This window comes from Dasypus novemcinctus, chromosome 4, assembly GCF_030445035.2.
Source record: "Dasypus novemcinctus isolate mDasNov1 chromosome 4, mDasNov1.1.hap2, whole genome shotgun sequence".
Lineage (NCBI taxonomy): Eukaryota > Metazoa > Chordata > Mammalia > Cingulata > Dasypodidae > Dasypus > Dasypus novemcinctus.
This window is the reverse complement of record NC_080676.1, coordinates 22,296,962-22,321,286: the sequence shown is the minus strand read 5'-3', so window position 1 is coordinate 22,321,286 and position 24,325 is coordinate 22,296,962. Positions and strand designations below refer to the sequence as shown.

The 24,325-nt window shown below is 35.7% G+C and overlaps 1 protein-coding gene across 22 annotated transcripts in view; it reads right to left on the bottom strand.

Moving 5' to 3' along the window:
* MBNL1 (muscleblind like splicing regulator 1) overlaps positions 1-24,325 on the bottom strand; it is a 208,091-nt gene that overhangs the window by 41,586 nt on the left and 142,180 nt on the right. The window lies entirely within an intron of this gene.

Sequence of the window (24,325 nt, the reverse complement as noted above, 5' to 3'; positions counted from 1 at the left end):
TAAAAAAGAATATCAGCAAATCTTTTTTTTTTAATTGTGTAAATCTACCTCTTGACTCTATCATGGATTTTTCATACAATATATTGTCCAATCAGTGTATCATCAATTTAGAATAAGTAGTGAATTCACTCAAATGCATTGTCAAAAAGAGGTAAGACATTTGAAAAAGGATAAAAGCATATAGAAGTTCATTCATTTTAACAATTTTAGTACTAATATTTCTGGATTAAAGTTTAAAAATCTACCAACTGCCTGAGAATACTAAATCACAGATTAGGAAATAAAGAATGTTAGGTTCCCTGGTATCATATATTTCATGGTTAACTTTAATGAACCCAAAAGAATCACGAGGTTTTACCCTTTATTTTTACTTGTAATGAGTTCTTAAGAAATGAACTTAGAAGACTCAAAGCATGTTGTACATTCAATAAAACACTTCTACAAGTGTCTAAAAACAAAGTTAAAATTCCTATTTATAAGCCCATATATTAGGAAAGATATATTTAGAAAAGAAAAAAACTTCCACAAGCTCCTTTTTAGAGAAAGATTACTAAATGTAAAGAATGTAGGTAAAAATGTAACCTTTAACTTTGAACCATTCAAAGACAAATCTGATCTCTGTCTCCCAAGAACTATAAAACCATAAGAAAGAGACTTATCTATCTTACAAAAATGTATACTATAAAATGGAGAAACAAAATGAGTTATTATAAAATTAAATATATGAATGTATCTTCCTTTCGGGATGACCTCTTGATAAAAAATATTAAAGTCTAGAATACACAATATTGGATGAGGGACTGCATCCATATTATTTCAAAATATGTCAAATCATATTGACAGTAACAGATCTTGTCAATTACTACCTTAACAATAAATTTAAACAGAATGTTTTCAAAGGTAAAGAATGACTTAATTGAAGCCATCAACTACCTTCTTGAATTTTCTTTCATTTTTCTCAGAAAAATCAATTTAGCATAATTTGATCTTATACTGTAAATTGACTCAGAAAATTGATGCTTATATTTATGTTGTAATCAGTCAGAATTCTAATTTGAATCATCTATTTCTGCTTTTTCTAATTAAAATTTTTTGGAGTAAGTTTCTATACCTTTCTGGACTAATAAGACCATAGGATATTGCCTGTTATTTCAACAAACTTTATGCAATGAAGCATTAATAATACCACTTTCAATCAAGAGAAAGAAGGAGACAGTAGTGACAGCAAAGGGTTTACAGATCACTCTCACTCATCAGCTGTATGAGCTACTTAAGTATGATCTTTAAACCTCAGGCTCTTTATTACAAAATTTCTACATAACCAAAACCATAGATTACGAAAATTAAAGGAGATAATGCCAATGCCATTCTCTGGGCACTATGTGGCACTCTCTAAGTAAGGTAAGACTCTGGATGCCATGTACTCTGGCATCCTGAGTCAGGCTACTGCCATCACTACCCCTGATTTTAAATTGTATATCAAACAAAAGAAAAACAAAGCATTGGCATGACAATAATCTTCACAACATCTATTAGTCATGGCTACTGATATGTTCAAATTTAAAGTAACATTTACATATATATGTCCTATTCCATATAAAATACCATGCTTGGTCATGACATATTATTAGCTTAAAAGCATCTCAATGCAAAGCAGCTACCAAAACAATAACAAAAACAATACTTAAGACAAACCATAGAGCACAACTGGCCAAAACAAAGAAGCCCACAGATGATACATGGCCTGATTTCAGGATTATCCAATTGAGCTCTCCTAGAGAACAAATGGGTTCTGAGAGAAATTCTGGCTTTCAATATCCTCATTTTATATTTCTTACCAAGACTCTATATTTTAAAGTACAAATCAGAGGGGTTATATTCATCTTGAGGATTCAGTTACTGTCAATTCACTCAAGTCAGCTTCTATAGTTCCATAAAGAGCCGAGAGACAGCTCTGAGCCTCAAACCAGGCCTTGCCAACACTTACAATGGTCTTCTTAGCCCTTCATTGAACATAAACCACCCAGCTCCTCATACCTCTGAACACAGCCGAGATTGAAATAATGGAAAGGAAGAATCACAAGTGTTCCCTATATATTATGTCAGCATATCACAAAGTGTTTAACAGAATCTCAGAACTTTTTTTTATTGTGCATTTACTGTATTCACTCAGGAAAAATGCTATTCTACCACATTTCTTACATATATTACATATCTATTGCTCACTTTGATTTGATTGCACTAGACTCTCACTTCCAAAAATCTGTGTTTCTAAGAATCAGCTGGGAATCTTTAAAAGTATGTAAATGGAGTCTCTCCCCAAGAGAGTCTATGGCAATAGGTGTGGAAGCCCAAGGACCTACTTTTAACAAGTATTCCTGATGATTCTGATATGGTGGAAAGCAATACAGAATACAATTCTGCAAAGCCACATGAATTTCTCATTGACACAGGCAAAAAATATAAAAATAATGAAGCAACCTCTGAAAGTGATATCAGATAAAGTTAGCTTCTTAGAAGTACAAAATTTGTTTTACACTCACTGTGCTGCTGAATAATTGTGGTACGACAAATAAAAAGGTAAAAAATAATTCAGAATAAACACTCTGCTAGAAGGTTGCCTAAAACCCAAGAGAATCACCAGCAGCATGTCTTCCTTTGCAGAGTTAAGGTAAATTCAACATGGGTTCATCACCAGCTTCATCCACCTCTATGCCTGGTTGCTGGCCCAACACAGGCCATCAATAACATTTGCAGAATGAATGACTGGATGGCCGCTTCTTACTAAATGCTTAATTTAACGATGAATTCTGCTCTTACTCTATTTTGGAGACAATGAAGAGATAGAATAAAAACTGACTCTAATGCCATACCTGAGTTCTGAGTGGTACTGGACTAATGATGCTTTTATTCAGAGGCTAGTAACTTAAATGCATGATAAAGCTTATCACAATAAAAGAAAAAGAAAAAGTAATAGCAAGGAGGTTTATAAGTTTCACCAGGCAGGAAAGGAGACATGTGTGGACATTCAACGCATTTGTCATCCTAAAATCTGTACAATGACATTAAGTTCTAATCTCTAAAACCAGGAGTTCAATAAAGCTAACATATATAGATTTATGTATAGGAGCTACTATTCTAAATCATCTAGAGATTTCACTTCGAGATACCTTAAATTGAGCTGGTAGGATCAATACAAAGTAAGAATAAAAGAAGTTTTTATTCAGTTTTGATAGCTACACGCAGTTTTACCTATTGCCGCAAATGTAAAATTTTATCAAACATACACTGCAGCTTTGTTACCTAGTTGCTGTGTGACTCTAGAAGTTAGTTAAATTCTCTGAGTGGCTACGTCTTTTCTGTATAATAATAATAGAAGCAGCTATCTCATTGGTGATGTATAAGGATTGAGCACAACGACGGCCAATCTCACACATGGTGCCTGGTATAGCACTCTGTCAATAAATGTTAATTATTTCCCTGTCCTTCCTTTACTTAAGTTCTCAAGCTACTTGCAAGCAGAAGTTGTTTAATGTAGCACCATATCTGTTAAAATGTACTAAAAATAATACAGTTATGGGAAGTGGCTGTGACTCAATCTGTTGTGCTCCCATCTACCATATGGGAGGCTCTGGGTTCGCGTCCCAGGGCCTCCTTGTGAAGGCAAAAACTGGCCCATGCGCCGCAGACAGCCGACAGCCCATGCACCGTGAAGAGCTGCCACAGCAAGATGACGCAACAAAAGGGAGACAAGCAGATGCAGAAAAAACAGGCAGTGAATGGACACAGAGAAGAGATAGCAAAAAAGAAAAGGAACAAGCCACAAGGGGGGAAATAAGTAAGTAAGTAAATAATACAGTTAGGAAAACCAATATAACAATGCATGGCAATCATCAGTTATATAAGGCTGGCCCTTAATCATCATTGTGCATTTGCCACATTCAGTTAAGTAAAAATAAAAATGTCAATCCAATATATTTCTAACAATGTTACATCTCTTTGCTTTGCTTTTGTTGACTGCAATAAAATCTCACTTTCCAAGAGCTGTCCATCTGAATAATTGGACACTTTACATAGAGCCTATACCATGGATACCTTAAACTCCATTCAAGGTTTTTTATGGGATTTACTCAACCCAGAGTCTAAGGATATTGTTATGTATATATGGACTTTTTTTTTTTAAGGGAAAGCAGGAAGTTCAGTAAAACATTAGCCCAGATGCCCATTTTCTTCCTCTTAATTTTTATGCCTTTAAATTATAAGTAGCCTGTCCAAATAAGAACAATTTTCTCCCTTTTAGTCTCAAGAGCCTGTATGAGCCCAATAACAATCATTTGAGGGATCAATTAATCAATTCTCAATTTCCGAAGATACAAGTTGTTCAACCATGAATTCAGGAATTTTTTTCTAATAAGTCCTTGAAATTGTTACAATTTGTAATTATAAAAAGGGAAGCATACATTTAGATAAATTGTTTGATTCTCAAAAAAATGTCTGGTTACATTTTTAAGCAGCATCACGTAAGCGGACTTTTTACTAACTGTGTTATAATAGGGGCACACATAGTACATGTACATAAAAATCATGAGAATAATGATGTATATAATACGATATATACTGTAGGATATAACAGAAGTTATGTAATTAACAGCAAACCAGAATAGGGATAAAACTGAATGAAACCAGATATGGAAATCAGAAAAATGAGAAAGCAATTTCTTAGCATTTTAAAATTGAAAATAAAATGTTATCTTACTTGGACGTTGACCAAATTTGCTTAATAAAAAAATAATAAAAGTTCTATTGGAAAACTGGGCAAACTAATTTCCCGTTTTAAATTATAATTCTGCCACCTAAAATAAAAGGAATATTGTGATTTATGAAGTCAGATTCTAAAGAGATATGTTATTAAGCTGCCAAATGGTAACTATGTGGTAGAATTAAAAATAACCGAGTCATAATTGGGTAGGTTCTGGAAATAAAAGGGCAATGAAAAATATTATAGGAGTATATATACTCATGTCTTTTCCAGCTTTCAATTAAATACTGATTTTCTGATAAGACTGTTCAAACTAGAGCCATTTATTTCGGTTGTTACACAAAATCAATATTTCCTTTTGGACTGCTGAGTTATGTAAATGTTTTGGAAGCACTTTCTGGAGATATTTGTAATTCAGATATTGGCCAGAAACTCTGACAATCTTCGCATTGAAAACAGTTAAAGATTTTTTTTTCAACTATGATGATTAAAAATAGCTCAGAAAAAAACTGCCCACCCCCCCAACAACAAAAAAAAAAACAATGGCAAAATGTATCATTTCAGTTCTAATGTATGGATGAATACATGTACATATATGTGTGTGTATATGTATATCTTTATTTAAAAATTACAGTATCTAGTGGTAGGAGATAAAATGGCAATTTATAAAATGATTAAGAAGAAAACATACTTTATACACACAAACATATATGCGTACACACATATACTCAGTGTTTTGTTTTCATTTTCATTTAGTGGATATGAGTTTATCTCTGAATTACAATCTACTGACTTCTTCAAATATTCAAAGTAAATTACTGTATCTAACACAGAGTATATTGTAGTATATCCTTATGACCCACTTGTTTCCATAAGGACTTGGGTCAGCTTACAAGAACACATACATCCTAAAACGTCCTGCATTATATTGCAGTGATGGATACATTTTGTCAAAACTTATAAAATTGTGCAATGTAAAGTATAAATCATAATGTAAACTATAGATCATGGTTAGCAGCAAAGATTCAATATGCGTTCATCAATTGTAACAAATGTACCACACTAATGAAAGATATTGCTAAAGAGGAAAAGTGTGGGAGGGGGAGAAGGTGGGGTATAAGGGAATCCCCAATATTTTCAATGTAACATTTATGTAATCTAAAGCTTCTTTAAAAATAAAATTTTAAAAAATGTTCAAGGCATATCAACTATAGCATCATTAACATTTTAGTCTGATAATTCTTAATTGTGGGGGAATATCTTGTGCGCTGTAGGCTATTTATCAGCTTCCTTGGCCTTTATCAGAGTCCTGCAGCACCCTGTTCCCGGTTGTCACAACTAAAAATGTCTCCAGACATAACCAAATGTCTTTAGGCAGAGAGAGGAGGAAGAGTGGGGGTAAAAATCACCCCTGGTTAAGCACCAACCACTGCTTTCCACCTAATGGAATTTAATGGGGTCACATGTAATTAAGAACAATTGATAATCCAAAATAGTTTGATATAAATCAGCTTTACACATTTTCACTTATTTTTAAATAGTAGGATTTTTTTTTAATTCCAAGAATTTCCTTAAACATAAGATAATAGATTTATACTACAATGTCTGACTCAAAAGGAGTGGGAGGCTGACCAGTCATTCCTTCTAATTTTGCCAAATGTTGACAGCTGAGCCACTCAAAACTTTCCAGGTATAAGAAGTGAGTTTCAATGTGTGCTATTTTTTTCTTGCATTCCAAATAAAAGCATATAAAGACAGTGGCATATCAAAGAGTAAATGAATTCCAAAATCATATCAATAGCTCATTCACTTGTTAACTACAATACTAGGGATGCTGACTCTATTTGTTTTTGTTTTTGCTTTTAAACAAATAAAACAACATTTCCTTGGCTTGCAGCTCTCTACAGAAAATCTTTTCAGGATAACAAAGTTAGACATGTACTTTCAGGAAGAAGCTACTGAGAAAGACAAACTAAGTAGCTAGAGAACCCAGAAAAATAATCAAAGATCTGTTACAGCTAATCTGGAACTGAGGCAGGCCCACTACACCATGTCATGGTTTTAATTATATGTAAATATTTTCAAACTAAGTAAAAATACATACACGTATACATGCCCCAATCATGCTCCTATTTCTAGAAGCAGCATGAGGATAACAAATTTTGATTTTGCTTCTGCTGCAAATTCAAGAAATGTAGGATATATGACTTAAAATTTATGTCATTGTTTTACTCAGAAAAATATCTAATGACTTTTAGAGAACCACAGAATAAAACCTAAAGGGATACTGGATTATTATTTGGAAGAAATTCTTAAAGTAGGAAAAAAATGATGATTTATCTTCTTTTTTGTTTGTTTCCTTACTCTGTAAAGATTTCACTGTTTTGATATTAGTTTTTATTATTTTAGAAATACTACAGAATACTAACTATATAGTAAATATATAGTATATAAACTGTTGATGTATTTATATTTACTATATTTAAATACTACGACATACTCCATAGTGAATAGATAGTATTTACTTATTAACAGTAATTTTTTATTCATTTTTTATTTTAAAATAGTCATGACATTTTAACCCAGATTAGTAAATAGAATTTTTTTTCTTATATAATTTCCTATCTCTAATATCATGGCATGTTTGTACTTATTTCACAGTTTACCAGCTGGAAAGGCAAGAAAATGTTCTTTAAATCAAGCACAGCTTCTATTTTAATTTCTTCATTGGTCTTTCGGGTGACACCAGGAAGAAATGCTCAGCATATTCATTGAGCTTTAAGGAAGAAGTCAGTTCTCCTCTTATTTTGCTATTCTCTAATCTTCTAAACTTAACATAAAGTAAATATAGCAACACTAATCAATACTTAAAGCTTAACTTTCTAGACGTGCACTGCTATTTCTTCATCCAATCAACGTAACACCAAATGCTTGGAGCACAATTCAACCAGCAGAGCTGGGAGAATTCTATAATACCAATGAGAACAAGAAGCAAACATTTGTGACAGCATTTTCATTTAAATAGACCCAAATTCTTCCAATTATTTTGACCACAGATAAAAAATAAGTTTTCAAATGAAATGCAATGTAAGGCAAATTTTGACGTTTCCCTTTCCTGATCCCATAAAAAGTTCAAATTCATACACACACCTTAGCTTAGTAATTATTGCGACTGGCAGCAAAAGAAAGAAAGAAAAATACACACACACAGAGAATACCCACTGAGTTTAAATTTGTAATTTTACCATGGTTGGAAAGAATGTGAAAGAATATAACGGATCCAGTTTTATGGACATTAAACAATTTTCCTATCAAAGTCTAATCTGATCTCAAACGAGATTTTAGGTTTGACTTCTCAAGCTACTTAAAGAACCCTCTCAGTATTCAATGGCTGTTCTAGTCACTACTTTGTAGAACATTCCTAAAACTGATGATGAAGAACCTTGGACATTAAAGTGACATTTACAAATCCCAAAATATCCTCAATGCTGACGTAGTATTAACGCACTCTAGCTCAACCATCAGGATACTATGACTTTTTTCCCCTGACAACTTAGGAGACTTTAATTGCACAATTCCCATTTATCATTTTGAAAACGGCATAACTGAAACTCTACACATCTAGATAAGTATTATGTAATCCATGAGAACCTAGTTAGCTGCGGTTCAGGTGGTAAAGAAAGGCAAAAAAGCTCACACATGCGTTCCTGTTACAAAAACATCACTTCTTTCTCAAGCAGCTTTTGTCTGTGTGAGATCAGCTATACATAACAACTATGACAGCAACAGTTACATCAGCACACAATTTTAGCCGATAGGCCATCTGAATAAACCTTACCCTCCACAGAGAGGACCCACAAGGATCTTCTATTTAGAGAAGCTCATGATAAGATACTGTAAGAAGAAAGTGTCACTTTTTCCTTACACCTATCGCTTCCTCGATCCCACAAAATCCCAGGAAAAAAAGTACATAACCATCACGGACACCAATGTGACCAAAAGGCTTTAAGAGGATACCTATTGTCTGCCCCTACTGCACTTTCTTCCTGGGCTCCAAAGATGGATCTGGCTGGTATCCATGAGCCAAATCAGAGTCTACATGACCTTGTGAAAGCCCAGTGACATTTGGTAGATGCCAGCACCGTTAAAGAGGCCAACATTTGCTGGCTGCTTTTTTATAGCATCATAAAACTGGAAATGCCAGATCACCATGTTTCTATTATTTTTTTAATTGCTTCATTGTTTTTTCAGTACAGCGACTGTCAGGCTTTCTAAACGGTAGCCGAAACAGTTCTGAAGTTTAATGGCATCTAAATCAGACACTCTTCTATCTTGGCTAATAATTAAAAGCCCGAACAGTTACACAATAAAATTTAGTGCTCTATTTGTAGTGCATGCCTTTCAATTTAGAAATACAAAATGTTTTATAAATAGTACCCAATTCATCACTGTACCATTATTAGGTAAATTACAGCACAACTGTCTCTATTATATTTCCAGGGTTTTTCCTAAGGGTAAAATAAGGAGGTAAACTTTCTAGGTCAGATGTATATAATTATTTCCTTAGTCTCTTGGAAGACTGAAACAATTTTTTTTACAAACCTATGTCAGCTTCTACTGCAGTCATATAGCCAAAGCACCACGTGCTTTAAATACTTCCCTGTGACATTTTGATTAAAAATCAAAAGATACATTTTTATTACATTAAAGGAATGGTAAAAACTTACGTCATGCTTCCTATATTTCAGGTACTGTTTTAGGGACTTTACAGATATTGATTTAATCCTCTCAACATCACTGTGAATGTTTCTGTAATATTTTACACTGAAAGGGAACTGGAGTACATACAGACATGATAAGCAATGTACCCAATGATACATAACTGAACCCTGGCAGCCTAACTGCAGAAGTATGCATTTGCATCAAGTATACCTCCCTCATGCATCTTTAAATGTGACTGACCCCTAATCAATGACTGCTCATGCTAGAAACATAGATGATTCTAAGCAGAGTAAGCCAGATTCAAACGGATGCTCCAACCCCCTTAGAGTTATGCAAAGGGGGCTAGACAATACAAGCAATGAATTTTTAAGGAGAATGATCCACCTAGTATGTCCAAAATTAACATAACAGAAGAAATTAGACAATATTGTAAATTTCAGTTTTTCTGGAAATTTTTTTTCCTCTACAGGACCTGCATTATAGGATCAAAAGTAGAAAATAACAATTGAACACCTAACAAGTTAAATATTTGCTTTATGTTATCTATCTCAAAAAGAGACATCATTATGAGGCACAAGATTCTTGGGTTACCTATGGTTTCACTAGCCCAACCTGCCATTTAGATAGATCACAAATCGTCAAATGGTTACTTCATAAATATATATATAAAATGAAAAATATATAAGTCAGCATTACAGTAAGAATGTTAAATTTTAAGGGGCAGGTCTTCTAAATCAGCAATACAAAAACAAAGGAAATCAGAGAGCAACAACACTTTGATGAAGTCATACCATGACCTTGTATTTATATGCAGCACTTGCTATAATTATATCTGCTAAACGCTACATAAGCCTATAAATATGGGAAAGTAAACCCTGTCTTTACATTATCTAAAATGATAATATTTGTTATGTACTCAAGATAAACTTTAAAGTATAGTATTATTTAATGTTTCACAAGTCCCATGTCAATATTTCCTTTGGAAATCTTTCATCAAACTCCACTAGATGATATAGCATATATTATGCTTATAATTAAAGTTTAAATAATTTTCTAATCTATAACAGATGTCCAAAACGTTGTCTGACAGTTACATGCAAAATTACAACATTTCACTGCTCTCCAATCTTTTACAGATGAAATCATCTATGTCAGACATCAAAGATTCTTCCTTCTCCCCAATTTTTCATTCATACTCCTTGGTAAACATGTGGGATTCCCTAACTGAAAACAAATGTTACCACTTTCTGACCTCACAAATTCTGCCTCAATTCAAATCCAGCTATTAAATGCTACTGCTGCACATAAAATAACAACAGAGCTTGAAGAAAAGGTGAGGTGATAAAAGTCCTCACCACAGGTGACAGTGCGGCCACAGTCTCCTTCAGACAGATCAACTCTGTACTTGAACAAAATGTGCTCAATGACACTGGCTCCGTCCCTGTGGGGAAAACACTCCCCTCCCCCGCAACCCCATGACAATTTGCTAAAATTGTGCATGGCCATCAGCTCTCTCCCAGACTTCAGGCTGCTGAGAGGAGAAAGACAATTGGCTCATGAGCCCAGAACACGTCTCTATCATATGCTGACTGCTGCAGTAAAGCAGTAAGGGTGGGGGAAAAAAATCTCTTGAAGCAAAAAGGCAGTAAGTATCTCAGCATAAGGTATCTGAGTCTGTCTCCCCCTTCCGCATGCCACTTTCACCCTGAGGGACTTCTGCTCACTTTCTAGGGCAGTTCCCCAAATGTCTAAAGAAGTACCCCTCAAGAAATGTTGCCTAAAAATTATTATTGGGAGTACAAGAGGAAAGCCTCAGAAGTAGAAAGAATTCATCTATGTTTCCAATACCCTTGAAGAGCTTTTGGGGAAAAGATCCATATTAGTGAGAAACAAGCAAATAAATAAAATGGATAACTACAAACTGGGATTATTACAAAACAACTGTAAGATGAGTCTGTAAGGCAGAAGAGTATTCAGCCATCACTTAAACTTGATGAAGCTTAGTCATCACAAGTGCTATATCCTAAACAGCAATCCAAAGCTACATGGCATCTTCTTAAGTGCTGATTTAAGAAGAAAAGCATGGAGATGTTGGGCCTCAGAGACAAGTCAGCCGTGGCAATTCTGATTTTTAATAAGCCACAATGTGAGCATGAGAGGAAAAAGCACAGACGGCAGTCACATGATGTTTTTATTCCTGCTATCATATCAACAACATTTAGGCTGAAAGTCTGGTTCTGCTAAATATCCAGCTTGGTGCATTAAGTGAGTAAAGCATCAGATCTGTGATTTTTTTATTTGCTCTTTCTAGTTCTGGCTAAAGCTGGTGCTGTTACGAAAAACAGTTGTTTTGCCTTCCTTAGCACTTTGTACAAGCCGCTCTCTTAATACTGGTTCTGAGGCTGCACTGTGCATTCTTCGCATGTCCCTGGACCTGGTAGGTTGTGGCTGTTTTCAGAGAGGGGCCATGATTCCAGTTTCTTGGACCCACAAGCTAGGCCAGGTCAAGTGAGCCCAGTAAATTTCTGCTAAGGGAATGAGTCCCAGCTGTATTTCAGAATATAAGATAGTTTGTTCAAGAAAGTAGTTCTCAAACATTCCTCTTCTCCAGGACCTCTATCAACTCACACATCGTAGCCCTATTTTCTCTTCATTCAATTATATTCTCCCCTATTCTCCTCCCCTTTTGCTTCTTTTTAAGGTAACTTCTTACTATTGTTATCTAACCACAACTTGATAGTTCTGCTTCCATCCAAATAAGAATCATCACTTGCTGGAATCATCTGTGTTCTTGGCTTAAGGGCTTCTCAAATACATAAGACTTAGAAATACACACATAGGAACAATCCCAGGGCTTGACATGAAAAAGCAGTATAGCTCCAGCTCCAGCAAAATAAATGGTTATGATCACATGATTTGGAATCAGAAGGTGTTTGCTCAAATCCCAGCTTTGATATTTATTCGAAGTTAATTATTCAACCTCACTGAACTGCAATGTCCTAGTCTATGAAAAGATACGAATATCTCCCTAGGGATGGTGTGAAGATTAAATGAGGGAATGTGCACAAGGGCCTCAATTATGATCTGGTGCTCAGCAAATGGAAATTGTAGTATCTCTCCCCCTCTCTCAGCACATTCTTCACACACCTGGAACCCTGGGAGCCCTGCTTCCCATCACTCAGGCCCAAGTCTCCAACATGCTTGAAAGCAACCTTCTCTTTTCTTCCTTCAACCTCCCCTGTGTCAGCATCCTTCTCCAGCCCACCATCAAGTCAGAATGTTCTGGATGAACTAACCCACACTAAGTCTCCAGTGGCACAAGATTGCAAAACCACAGTCCAGTGAGAAGGACACATATCCAGGAGACAAGGAGATTCAGTCTAGCTCTCTCGCCCACTAGCTAGGTGGCTTCAAGCAGGTATTCTCCCATCCAAATGGTGCCTTCATTCATGAAATTATATCCAAAAACAGTAAGCAAAGGGGTTGCCGTGAGAAAGCTTGCCCACTGTCCAAAGTAAGAATCAACTAATGTTCATTTCTCTAACCATTAAGAAACTGGGTATTTTAAGAGAGTGACAATAAGAAGTCAATTTTCACAGGTGAAATTTGATTACGAGAATTGACCCTTTTCAAATGACACTTTCTGTGGAAATTTGCTTTTTCACTTTCTCTCCCTTCCACTTCTTCCCTTTCAAATTGCCAGGTATAATAAACTCACAGTAGTGAATTCAGACATTGATTAAACCACCTGTCAAATTATATTACAGGTAATTTCTACAAGTCTATATACCCCTCTAGGCTAAGAACTTACTGAAGACAAGATGAAACCTATCATTACAACGTAAGCATTTTTCGTAAATGTTTGTAGAATGAACAAGAGATGATAGGAGACAAGAGGCATTTCCTGGTGTCCCAGTTATATCCAAATTGACAACACTGTAGGGCCTAAGTCATTGGTCCTCAATCGTGGCTATAATTATAAATTAAAAATTCCAATACCTGGACTCTATCCTCAGATATTCTGATTTATATGGTCTTGGCCACATCCCAGGCATAGGTATATTTTTAAAGTTCCCCAGATGATTCTAATGACTGCTACTCTGAGAGCACAGGCTGGTGTATATATACCGAAGCACAGAGTCCTTCTTCACACATCAGTCACAACCTTTCCCATAGCTCTTTCTAAACCCAGCTTTGGCCATTTACTTCAAGATAACTGTTTATGGTATCTGCCAGCAAAATTGATACTTCTATTTCTGGTATCACAGATCCTCTAGGAGATCATTTCTTAGAATGCAGGAGAATGGGGTTCTCAAGGGCAAGGAATTGGAGAAAAAAAAAAAAGAGCTACTCTCCTTTGTTCCCTTGGGCACCTTGTCCTAAGACAAAGTCTTAGGACTAGCAATACCTCCATAACCAAAGGGTTGTTTCTATACATCTTGTTCGTAGCAAGCAAAAGATATTAGGGGAAAAAGAGGGTCAAGGGATCCAGATCACAAAATGAACCTATGGAAGCTCTTAAGTATTTTTTTTCAATTCAATACAGATGATATACTAAGGAAAGTATGTATTGATGACACTTAGCATTTGAAATGAGTAATAATGGATTTTATACAATATACTTCCATTCTCACCCACTGATGGCTAGAGGTTTTAGGCAGTTCCAATATAAACTTTTTTTTTTTTTTTAATTTATTTCTCTCCCCTTCCCCGCCCCCACCAGTTGTCTGCTCTCTGTGTCTATTAGCTGTGTGTTCTTCTGTGACCGCTTATATCCTTATCAGCGGCACTGGGAACTATGTTTCTTTTTTGTTGTTGTTGCATCATCTCGTTGTGTCAGCTCTGTGTGTGTGCGGCACCATTCTTGGGAAGGCTGCACTTTCTTTCACAATGGGCGGCTCTCCTTACGGGGCGCACTCCTTGCGCGTGGGGCTCCCCTACGAGGGGGCCACCCCTGCGTGGCAGGGCACTCCTCGCGCGCATCAGCACTGCGCATGGGCCAGCTCCACACGGGTCAAGGAGGCCTGGGGTTTGAACCGCGGACCTCCCATGTGGTAGATGGACGCCCTAACCACTGGGCCAAGTCCGCTTCCCCCAATGTTAACTTGACAATATTGATTTTAAACCTGTTATAAGTTGTCTATGCTCCAGTTAAATTTTCATAGTTGCCATAAATGTTTATAAAAGTAAACTGGCATACTCTAAATTTCCAAGTAAGGAGGTAAGAGATTTCAATAGGATTATTTTCATTTGTTTGAAAGACGATTACAATGGGGAGAATCCTGTCAATAACAGTGACCTCTTTGGTCTGCTGGTCAGAGGTAATTACAAAGGCTATCATTAACTCTCATAACAATTTCTATCATCTATCCCCTCACAATTCCATGATTCTTATTAGCCTAGGATTACAAATGAGGAAACTGAGGATTCCAGAGGTCAAATATCTCATGTAAGGCCACACCAATGTTACGTGCTGAAGCAGGAAAGTACTAGGAATGTAGCCGGGATAAGGGCACCCTAAGTAATCCAGGGAGTAAGAGTAACTTTATTTTGTTGCTGTCGTTTGTTTTCAGATATAACAAATGATGCCACTGCTATCCAGGGATAGAAAATGAAAATAGTATGGCCCCATTGACATAATCAAAAATTAAATGGGAGGTTTCTTTTGTGTTTCCAGCAGTAATTCCATAGTATACAGACTATGAAATTATTCCAGGAGAGCTAGATTATATCTAGATATAACACATACTCACATACACAAGCATACACACAAGCACACACAAAAGAGAAAGCAGAAAAAAGTAATTCATTGTCTCCTATTTCAGTCTAATTCACTGTCTCCTATTTCAGTCTAAAAAAATAAGCCAGAAGAAAGTAAATAAATGGATGGGGGGGGGCGGGGAGTGTAGATGTAGATTTGCCTTGAAAATATTTTACACCAGCTCAATTTCTTCTAGAAGAACTCATTTAACTATTTCTTCACCAAATATTTGGCAAGACCTCTAGTGTGCTCAGTGCTGTGGGGCAGTGGATATACAAAATAATCAGCATGTGTCCTAGGAAGGGAAACAAAGCATGCACATAAATAACACGTAAGGATAAAAGGCAAACAGTTATCACAAGAAACAGTCACATAAAGAGTTACTGTAATTTGGAAGAAAAAGGGAATGTTTCCATTTAGAAGAATCAGAAATAGCTTCAAGGAACAGGATGAATTTATACATGAAGATTTAGAAAAGATATTCCAGGGAGAAATAGCATGAAGTAAGGCATCAGTGACAAGTAATAACGTTGTAATAAGAGTAGTAAGAAATAAATTTCAAAAGTAGTAGCGCAAGCATATTCAGAGTCAGAATTTAGAATAAAGGTTACCAGGGGATGGGGCAGAGATAGGCAATGGCAAGTTAAGGCTTAAAAAGTACAGGCTTCCTCTTCAGAATGATAGAAATATTTTGGTAATGGATGGTGGTGATGGTAGCACAACACTGTGAACATAATTAACAGCAATGAATAAAAGGGGAAATGTCAGATTGTGTATATGATTAAAGAATAAAAATTTTTTAAAATCCATGGAATTACACTACACAAAGATTGAACCCTAAGTTAAATCATGGATTAAAGTTAATAGTACAATTATAAACACGGGTTATCATCAATTGTAACTAATGTTCCACACCAATGCAAGGTGTTTATAATAGGATAGTATATGGAAATCCTGTATTTCACATATGATAGTTTTGTGAAACCACAACTTTTCTAATAAAGAAAAGAAAAAAAATAAACTTTACTTTGGGTAAGGTTTTAAACACTAGTTTAGAGATTGCCTATTTCCTACTACAGACAAAAGAAAGCAAGCCACTGAATGAGGTGGAGGATGACATTAGCAAAGCTGTACTTCATAAAAAATTCATTTGGTGGGAGTGGATAAGAGCTGAAGTGGCAAGAGTCTGGGGGCAGAATACTAGTAATTATTATAATAATCTAGGCAAGAGGTAACAGAGGCATGACGTAGTCCAGAAAATAATTGCACCCCCTCACTTCACAACTTTCCACCCCATTCTTATTCCAATGCATACTAATTACGCGCACACACACACACATTTTATATACTGACCACGTTTGTCCCTGTACAAGATATCACTTTGCTCATGTAGATCTTGGTGTTAAATACTCCGCATGCTTGCTCGTGCTTTTTTTTTTTCAGTCTGGGTAACCTACAGTCAGATCTAGGTTCCCTAGTTAATGCCACTTTTCTTTAATGTCAGTTTTCTTTAAAATTCCAAGTGTTAGTTAAATATTCTTCCAGCTAGTTCCAAAGTATTCATTGTACTTTGTCATCATTACTTTGTCAGCTGTTTCCTTCATAAGATCATGCTCAGTGAGGGTAAGAACCAAGACTGTTTATTTACCAGCTATATTTCCCAACACAGAGAACAGCTAGAATAGTGTCAGGTTCACAGATGTTAATCCACCAAATGGGTGAGTAAATAAGGGAGTCTTACAAAGTAGATGTGTACTGTAAAATATTCATATACTACACATGCAATACACATATATAAAACATAACATAGAGTAACTACATATCTGACTTCCAAACACACCCAGAAGAGTGCTTTTCCAAAACAGTAAAGTTTTGAAAATATGCTTATTGATTATTATTTTCCAATTTCTTATAACTTAATAGCTAATATCTGGTTCGTTCATCAATCTGTTACTATATGCTTCATTGTTTCCATCATAACAAGATTTTTTAAAAACTGGACTCTATCCTACTATGACATCAGCAAAGAATAAACAGTAACTGTAATCTAGATTATTCAGATAGGAAAATATTACTTAGAAGTGTCAATATGATGGGTGGCTTAGCAAAAGTTCTAAAGTATTGCTCAAGGGATACACCGTAATATGAAATGGAAAATGGCTCTTTCCTCCCGTTTTAATAATTCTGATTAGAGTTTTCCTGATTCCACAAAAAACAGAAGCAGTAAAAAATAAAGTTCATGTTGGCTTTATTTTATTCTAATAGTAGCTGACATTGATAGTTTTAATGTATGTTTTCTGAATATGACATGTTCTGCTATATCTAAAAATAACAATTTTACTATCCACCTTAAAAAAATCCTATCACATTATGAAATCAAATATGAAAGGCCTTTATATTAAGCTAAAATAAACTGTGCTAGAGTATTGAATTAAATGCATTAACAAAAAGAAAATCAGTAGATATGCCTACCTTTTAAACAACTTCTAAAATAGTTTCAGCGAATCCTAATTATGTGATTAAGTTTCAAGTTACCTGAAATAATTTTAAGCCTCTACATGCCACTATTTTTAGCTCTTTTGAAATTATGATTTGTTTGTTTTGTTGTTAGCACTTGCCATCAAGTCAAAATGATTTCAAATTCCATTTAAAAAGTTGTGGCTCCCAATTTACAATAAATTTCTTTTGTATAGTTTTGGGGCAACTGTTTAGGGTTTGCTTTGATAACCTTTTTTTTAAATTGTGGTCTAAAAGGCAGTTTGTTTTTAATTGTAATCTCTGGAAGAGAAGAAAATTGACTAATGATCAAATGGACTGATTGTGCAAACAATAAAAATTCCTTAAAAAACCAATATTCTGTATTATAAACCGCCAGGGTTTTGCTTAAGTACACTGGCTTATTCCAGGGGGTGTGAGGGGCTGGTTCCATGTGAATTGGGGAAAGTCTTGGAAGCCAAGTAACCCACACCAAGAGAAGATTTATAATGTGTTGGGCAATAGGGTTATTTTAGGGAAAGATTAAGCCAGAATACCATGAAAGGACCAAGAAGTATTCTAAATAGATTTAGAGAAAAGTTTACAAATTTTCCATAGCCTTATAATTTATGCCTACAACATATTATCAATCATTTGAGCCCAACCAGCTCCTAAATGCCAATGTTTTTATCTCCCAGATTTTCTAACGTTGGGGAAACTTTCAGATTATACCATCCATTTTAACAATACATCAAATACTACTATGTGGGCTTAACAGCACTGGCTTATTTACTATATTTTCTCTTTGCATGGCCTTGCCAGCTCACTAATACTTTCTGTCACTTTTCCTTTTTTTCTTTCCAATGATATATTTTAAAATGTTATTCCCCATGCGTTTTCCTTTATTTCTATGAGTTCTCTATGTACAAGCATTTAGTTAATTAGATTAGACCATTTTATATACCCTACTTTTCATAAATAAAACACTTTGCTCATACAAATGAACAGCTGGTTCATTAAAATGAACAGGTAATCCCCAAACTGTCACCCTGAGAATTTTCATCTACCTCTCTCTCTTATCTGACAGATGTACTAAAACATAGAACAAAAGGTTTGACCAGGTGGGGGAGACAGACCATAAAGCATAAAATAGGGTATATTCCAAAAATGGACAACTGATAATACATGACAAGTCCTATGATGCCATACAAGTCCTATGAAAAAGTGCAGAGGAAAGCAGACTGAGCATGAAGCAATTTCACAACTATTTTCAAGTAGCCTCACAATGGCTATATGTGTAACAAGTATTAACTGCAATATGCCAATGAGGAAATTAAGGCACAGAGAGGTTAAATGGCTTGTCCAAGGTCACAGAAGTAGTAATTGAAGATTAGGTCCCAAATCCAGTTTGAGACCAAGTCTGAGGATTAGGCCCTCTAAAACAGAGCTGGCTTCCCAGGACTCCAAAAGGCCAAGAGGCCTGAGAGGCAAAATGGCAGTAAGTAAAACCATACAAGTGGGAACATTTAGATTACTCAGCAGACAGTGACTAAGCCAATCTGGTTGAGGGTGAAAGCTTTGTCCAGGGGAGCTAAGTTCAGAGTGTAAAGGAGGGAGGTAAATGGAAATAACTTAAATACCAGGTTAAGATAGCTGAAGAATAAGCAAAGATAATCAATTCATTAAAGGGCTTTTCTAAGGCCTCTACAGTGAAAATGACTGAAGACATAAGGATATAGAAAGACTATGCAGACACTAAGTGAATTCAAGAGTAATAACTCTTCCTCTGGGTTAGATGGTACCTAATAATTCAAGACAAAATAGCTGCCTAGAGTGTTTAAGCAGGTAGCAAGGGAAGTTAGCACACAAATATTCTCTGTAAAGTTTACTATATTCCAAAATGGCAGAAAAAAATAGATTTAACGGATAATTAGGATTGTCCTTTGATAAACCTTGCAAAAATTGACCTGTATTGGAGCAAAACATTTAAAATGATTTGTATTAGCCTATGAAGAAATGAAAACATACAGAGGCATACTATTAACCCTAAGCAATAAAATGTCTGCTTTGAAATCTTAAATTTATAAAAAAACAAAAATAAACCTTATAAAATTTTTAAAAATTTAATCCATATTTTTGTTTTAAAAATAATAAACATAATATTAAAATACAAGGCAAGACAATAAACTCTAGATGATGAGAGGGAAAACAACCATTTATGGTCTAGTCTCTTCCAGATATAACTTTGGACATAATCTACTCATCTTAAATCATCCCAGGGGCCATCTCCATACCATTGTCCCTGCTTAATTTCTTCATAGCACTTGTCATAACCTATAATAATGTTGCTTATTTATGCGATTTATTGTTTTATTAACCAACTTCTCCACAAGGGACATAAGACCCATGAGGGCACTTAGTCTGTGGGTGCCACAGACTGTTGAGTAAAGTGAATGTACAGCTCACAGAAACCTCCCAACAATTCTATGACATGAGGGCTATTACCTCAGCTTTGCTGGTAGGGGAATCAGACAGGAAAATTAAGTAATTTGTACAAGATCAGAAAACAGTTCAAGTAAAAAAGTCTCATCTGCCCAGTTCATACATACTGTATAAACAAATTTGGCAGACTGTATTTAGAACTAAGGCAATATCAAATTGAAATTCAAAGAGTCAGTGGTGTTTAACAATGCGGCAAGTAAGAAAACAATCTGTAAAGTCAGGCAGACTTCTTATGGCTATCAACACAGTGTACATTTAGTTACTAAGGATTTCACATTGACTAGAGAGTTTTCACAAGTCATAAATGAAGGAGTCTACGCTGCCCTTTGTGAAAAACTCAGTTTGGCCTCAAAGTATTAGTACTGCCACCACAAAACTAGTAGCAAGTCTCAGTGGTTCACACACTGGATGACATTGTGACGAAAATATCAGATAATGTTGGTTTTACAAACTGTAAGTTGATCTTGGAAAACCATGGAGGAGTGAAGTGAATGTCAGGAATAAAAACAGATTCATACTAAATTGGCTATTCTCAGTAACTACCCAAAAAGCCCTACAAATTAGACACTATTTTCTTGTAGGGTTCTTAGGAAAAAAATTATTTAAAATAATTTCATACTTTCCACTAAAAATGATAATGTCTATGAGGACTGTGAGAGAGAAATGATTCTTTTGAGAAAATAATTCTACACAGCATTGGTGAACTACATGATATTCCAATTCACTGTCCCAACTACTGTGCATACATAAAAAAGGAACATATTTCAGAATTTTTGCTAACAACTTCTTTTTTACTCCCACTTATGAATAAATATATATTGGGTGTCTATTAGCTGATTATTATGTTGGTCGGTATAGAGCAGAAGAAGAAATACAAAATGAAATTCCGAACGGTAAAAAGAGAGTTAGAGAGGACACATCAGTGGATGCTGAATTCCTAGGAGGTATGTACATCTGGGCCACAATGGTCAAAGGTTACTCCCTGAGAAGTGAGAGGATTCATGTTCCACCTTCCCACTCACCTTTCGAGAAAGTAAGTCAGTGGCTTTCTCACCTAGTGGCTCAGTATGGTCCCAGGACTTCTAGCACTTTGCTGCCATTTTGCGGCAGGTTCAAATCTCAGAAAGTGGAAGGACTGTAACCATCATACCTAATGAAAGTATTCTGGAACTTGGAATCAATCTTGGTCATCATAAAATCCTCTAGGTAGATTGTAGCTGTGAGATAATTTGTGGCTCTAACCTATATTACAGATTTAAAGGGGTACTGAGCCCCTTCTATACACACTTTAATGGGGAAACAATGGCTCAACTTTCAAGGGGCTCAGTGCTGTGGAGAAAATGGGCACAGGTGGCTGATTAGAGGCCAAAGGATTTGAGACAGGAAAGACAGAAGACAGACAGACAGTGAAGATTGGATAGGAAAGAAAAGCTCTTATGGCAGCTAGGCAAGAGATTCGTTTTTTATCATGTTTACTATTTATTTTTATATTTTTTGTTTGCTAGGCAAGAGATTCTGGATTCCTTTTAGGACGTACCTTGAAGAGTTAAGATAGCACTGCTATAGAAGCTAAAGATATAAGGTACACTGCACTCAAATGCTGGAAAATTTAACAGGCCATCTGCATAGGCAGGTTTCCTGATAAAAGCAGAAAAGGGGGCTTTGGAATTTTCTATTCAGATGAATTCTCAGAAATATTTTTGCATCTTTTATGAAGTTTCCCTGACATTACTGCAAAAAAGTGGGAGTAGCTACCTTTCAGGAGAATGTGAAACACTGAAACACTATGAAAGGATGCTTTTGTAACGTATGTTCCTTCTTCATGTGTATCTTTCCCACCCTGAGGTTAAGCCTCACCCAGTTAAGGCTATTACGTAATTTTCCAAGGATATCAGAAGTAGAAAGGAGTTATTATGAAAAACTATTAAAGGACACATACGTTAATCAAAAATTAAAGATAAATCTTTGATTTGTACATTTTGTTGCTGCTTAATGAAGGCAGAAATTCTAGGGTAATTGTTTACTAAAAGATGAAGAAGAAAGATAAATATGCTGATTTTTCAAAAGCATTCCATTCATTCTTGAGTTTTGAAATAGCACAGGAAATGTAAATATGTACAAGAGACTCAATTTGTTGAACTTCTGTCCTCTATTAACAACACTCCAATAAGGTAATTTTCGTCTCTGAAAGTGCTTCTGAAATATTTAATAGAAGCATTAAGTAGCAAGGAAGTAAAATAAATGTTAATATGAATATAATATTATCTAAGCAGGGGTATATATATTTTAAAAATACCTCTTGCTGAGCTTTCTGTTGATGACACTATGCGAAGAGAAAAGGAATCTTTATGCCACTACTTGCTAGATATAAATTTCAAATGTCTCGCCATAATGTAAGCACATTTTTTTTTTTTTTAAACAAAATGACAGGATGTATTGATGATCCCTGTATTTGTAACCTCTGCTCGGTAAAAGAAACTCTTTAAAACAGTTTGTAATTCATTGAGATGATAGAGGCTAAGAGAGCACCAATACTTTATTACCAATTTCCTGCAAACTCAGCCTTTCCCACCAAAATAGAATTGGAAGGCATTCACCAGAATTTTTGAAATGTGCTTCCCTGGGTGCCCTGTGAGATGGGGAGAGGGAAAGAGATAAGCAGATTCACTAAGCACCAGGCAATTGTATACTACTGCTCACTGGTCAGTGCTTTTCTGATCAAATACGCTTTTTCATCACTCATGTATACTCTAATTTTCATCTTGAATTATGCCATGGTGTTCTGTAAAGGAAAAATCACTGCAATAATGCCTGGCGCAAGGTTAGCAGTATGCTGGACACGAACAAAGCCAGGTCAGGCAGGAGTTAAATGCATGGAGAATGAGGAAGCCTGTAGAATTATATCCCCAAACACTGTTGCCTTCTTCCCCAAAGTCTTCTGGAGATTTAGGACACATTACTGTTTTCCAAGTGATTTTCAGGAAAGCTGTATAATCCAGGTTTTCGAATGCAAATGGCAAGGTTAAAAGGAGAAAGGTTTATAGGTAGGAAGAGCTGGAAGAAGTAGAAACATAGGAAGGTTAGGAATTTGAAGTGTAGTGCCAGGAATCTGTGAACAGAGGCTCACACAGTTATGAAACACATCTGCTCCCTGCTAAGAGGCCTTCATATTCAAACTTGGGACCATCATTATTCATCCTAGGACAGGTTTTAATTTCTCCAAGAACAGTCACTTTTATGTGTAATACTATTCTGCAAAGTTCCTTTAAAATGGATGATAGAGACAGTCCTTAACAGTGGAGGCTCAAAAGGCAAAACGATGCATTCAAGTTGGAATCCCAACTCTGCCGCTTATAGGCCCTGTGACCTTGTGCATATCATTTAATTTTCTGGACCTCAGTTTCCTCACCAGGAAAATGGGACTAATTGTGCTCCCTACCTGTAGGGTGATTTATGAGATTTAAGTGAAAATTTCTGTAAAGCCCTTAACTACTATCTAGTACCTATAAAAACTTGTAGACTGTAGCTGTTATACTTATCTCAAGTTTATCATGATTTGTTAGATGAAAGGATTCCATTCTCTCCCTCTCATCAATGCATTCTGAAGGCCTCAATGCTTTGTTCTGGTAAACTGGGCCCTTCCATAAAGTGTAGGCTCCTGTTCTGCCATGGCACAGACTGCAGAGCATGCCTGTACCCTGTGACCTTCTCCCCTTCCATCAAGTACCCCAACTGGGTAACAAGAGAGAAGGTACAGCATCTCCTTTCCAAAAGTCTGCCTTCATCCTAAGTTATCAGAGAACACTACCCCCCATTTGTGTGGGTGCATGTGCACGGGCACACAGAGCTCCATTTATACACACATGAAGAGCAAGATATGTATGTACATAAGAATACACCTACCGTACAGAGAGGAAGAGAGATCAATATGCATACGGATATAAAACAGCAGGTACAGAGATGGATCCCCATTCAAGGTCAATGAAATATGTTGCGTGAACTTGGGCACAGATGAAAGAGTGAATTGGTTCTAAATCCAAAAAAGTTTACTATTAATCCTTATGAATAATACTCACATTCATATTTTTAAGTAACTTAGAAGCTAT